Genomic DNA, 3,676 nt, shown 5'->3' with positions numbered 1-3,676 from the left:
TTGTCCTTGGGTTTCTGAGGTGGTATCAGTAGAAGTAGATTGCCCAATCTTCCTTCTGATGAGTGCTTGGTGGGTTTGAACTGTCAGCATTCTGGTTAGCAGTCAAATGCCTTAGGTACTATCCACCAGAGCTGATATATAAATATATATATTTAAAATATTGAGCCTTCTTTAGGGTCAAAATAAGTCACAATCAAAAGCACTGGCTGATGGGTGATAGACACATCTATACCTGCTGTTTTTTTTTTCCTTTAGGTGATTTTGGTGAACCAGTTAGTTTATGTTTAGTGTATATTATATTTATATCCATTTCAAAAGTTTCTTCCATATTTTTAGTTTTAGTGAGTAAACAGCTTTATCTAAGATTTCAAAAAGTATTAGTTACACATTACTAACAATATGATTTTTTGTGAAAAAGAAATCTCTACTGCATCTTATATTACACTCATTTTTCATGTGAGTACACTTTTGTGTTTAATCAACTTAAAAAAACAAACTCACTGCCATGGAGTCAGACACGATTCATAGCGACCCCTCCTTGGGTTTCTGAGGCAGTATCACTATGGAAGTAGATCACCCAACCTTCCTTCCGAGGAGTGGCTGGTGGTTTACCCACCAGCCTTCAGGTTGGCAGTCAAGTGTCTTAGGCACTATGCTACCAGAACATCAACTTATGTAGTGTTATTTCCCCTATGTTTGCATAATCTTCATATCCTTTGTTACATTTTGGCCAAACTTGTGAGATAATTTATTGCTTGGACTTTACCAAAATTCATCCCCAAGTTAAAAATAAAATATTTTCCACACATATTACAAGAGGTAAAGCAATACTGGCTTTTTTTTTTTTTTTTTTTTTTTTTTAAGAATAAGGAGGGGTTTATTTAAAAAAAATTCTATTCACAATAGATGGGAAAAAATGTGAAGATGTCTAGCATAATTATGAAAAGGTTATGGACAATAGTAATATGTTTTCCTAGTATATATACTGACATGCATATTGTCTAGTACCCATTTCCCCATGTTAAAACCTCTTCACATAAGTCTTTCACAGCTGTCTTGGTTCTCTAGTGCTGCTATAACAGAAATACAACAAATGGATGGCTCAACAAACAAGAATTTATTCTCTTACAATTTAGGGGCTTGAAGTCAAAATTCAGAGGGCTGGCTCCTGGGGGTGAGTGAAGGCCCATAGACTTTGGGCTTCAGCTCTGCCTCTTATTCCAGGCATACTGGAGCCTCAGGCACTTGACTGTTAACTAGAAGGCTGGTGGTTCAAACCCACCAGCCACTCCTCAGAAGGAAGATGGGGCAATTTACTTCTGTAGTGATACTGCCACGGAAACTCAAGGAGGGGTCGCTATGAGTCGGGTCTGACTCTATGGCACTATGTTACCAGAGGACAGGTTAGTGGGTTTAAACTGCCAACATTGTAGTTAACAGCTGAGTGCTTAATCAGTATGTGCAAAGGTTCCTTCAGATCTATGAGTAAGTATGTAATGACTTGGAATATATACTGCAGCATACTTTTAATTAACCTAGCACACAATGCTTAAAGTATTGAAACAGGTATTCTTAAACTGTTTGACATTATTATTTTTCTAATTTAATATTTTCCTTTTAAATATTTTTAACAAGAAAAGTTCCGTAAATCAAATTGAACTTATTCTTAATAAAATTTTGTTCAGATCATAACTATAACTTATACATAATCCCTTTATCTTATAAGGGAAGCAGTGTAAAGTGTTTCTGACATGTTCACAGAAAAGCACTCCCCCAATCAAATCCATTTCTCTTTTCACAGCATAAATTAGTGATAATTTTATGATCTTTAAATGAACATATGTTTTCATACCCCTTTTGTCAATGAATAATTCACTGAAAACTTGTATTTCTTCTATAATACTAAATGTGACAATTCACAATATATGATGAAGTATTCTTTCCAAGTTTACCACTATTTTAAGCATGGGAAAAAAAAGATAAAGTTTAACATAAAATATTGCTAAGGATAACATTTTAGCCTTTTTAAGACTTAAATATTCAGTGGGAGCTTTTAACATGCCAGATGTATATGATTGGGAAATGCTTATTCATAACACCTAATAACCTATACAAAGAATTTAAAATCCACAAAAAGTAAACATTTTGATAAATATTTCAGTAAACATATATGAATGTTACAGACAGTACATCTGTATAATTCTAAACTATAACCTCAATTTATTACTGAAAATATAACTTTCAACTAATAACTTAATATGAGCTTACACAATTTTCTATGAATTTCCTGACTAAAATATTTTCTTCCTTATTTTCCTAATGGCACATTTTATTTGTTCATTTCTAAGACTATAGATAATTGGGTTCAAGAGAGGGGGCATTATGGAATAAGACACAGAAAGGATCATGTCCTGGATGGTTGCAGAGACTGCAGATGGCCTTAGGTACACATAGAAGATTGAGCTGAGGAAAATGGACACCACGAGGATATGAGGCATGCAAGTGGAAAAGGCCTTTGTTCTGTCTTCTCCACGTGGAAACTTCAGCACAGCAGAAAATATGTGAATATAAGACCTGATGATGAAGAAGAAACAACCTCCACAAATTACCACACCAGAAGCAAGGATTGTCATCTTATTGCTGAAGGTGTCAGAGCAGGAGAGCTTCAACAGAGAAGGGATGTCACAGAAAAACTGATGAATAACATTAGAATGACAAAAGGGCAGTCTGAAGGTGTAGCCTGTGTGGAATCCTGAGTAGACCAGACCACTGAGGATGGAAGCCAGTGTCATCTGGACACAGAGCCGAGGGTTCATGATCACAGAGTAGTGGAGAGGTCGGCAGATGGCCACATAGCGGTCATGGGCCATGATGGTGAGGAACAATATCTCCACATATGCAAAGTAAATCACAAAGAAGACCTGAGCTACACATCCTGCCTTTGAAATGGTATGGCTGTCAAGGAGGGAGTTGATGCATGAATTAGGGACAGTTACAGAAATGTAACATGCATCCAAGATGGACAGATTCCTGAGAAAGAAGTACATGGGGGTGTGAAGTTTCTTCTCTAGGGTGGTGACAATAACTATAAGAGAATTCCCTATGAGAGTCACCAAATACATCAGAGAGAAGGAAAAAGCAAACAAAACCTGTAGTTCCCATACATCAGAAAACCCCATCAGTAGAAATTCCATCTTCATAGTGGAATTGGGCATCTGTGGGTGAGACATCTCATACCTGGGAAGCAATGAAAGAAGTCCTGAACATATGAAGGATTAAATTATAAGAAGATGTTTTTCTATTTTTTTATCTTACCTCTTCCCTAATTCCAATGTCCCTGCTATTTTTGTATGTAAATCATAACCCTTCATGAAGTTTTTATTCCTATTGTAGGAGTGAACTGAAATCACAATATTTTATCATCAATATTACACATACCAAAAAAAAAAAAAAAAACTCAGTGCTGGCAAGTTGAACGAATCTGACTCATAGTGACCCCCCTTGGGTTTCTACACATATAAGTGTTTAATGTATGTTTTTCTGTATTGCCTTGTGAGTATCTATTTTCCATGATAAGATGTATAGACATAAAAGGAGTCTTTGTGTGGTACAGGCAATTAACATGCTTTTTGCTACTGAAATGGTGGCAAGTTCAAATCCACTGAGAGCTACCACA

General features: G+C 36.0%; 1 pseudogene; it reads right to left on the bottom strand.

The window, feature by feature from the left end:
- Positions 1–2,329: 2,329 nt before the first annotated feature.
- LOC103212800 lies at positions 2,330–3,215 on the bottom strand (annotated as a pseudogene).
- Positions 3,216–3,676: the final 461 nt, after the last annotated feature.

The sequence above is a fragment of the Orycteropus afer genome, unplaced genomic scaffold (genome assembly GCF_000298275.1).
Source record: "Orycteropus afer afer isolate SDZICR_OR568_19922 unplaced genomic scaffold, OryAfe1.0 scaffold01107, whole genome shotgun sequence".
Classification (NCBI taxonomy): Eukaryota; Metazoa; Chordata; class Mammalia; order Tubulidentata; family Orycteropodidae; genus Orycteropus; species Orycteropus afer.
The sequence above is the reverse complement of the archived record's forward strand: the minus strand, read 5'-3'. Positions and strand labels throughout refer to the sequence as shown.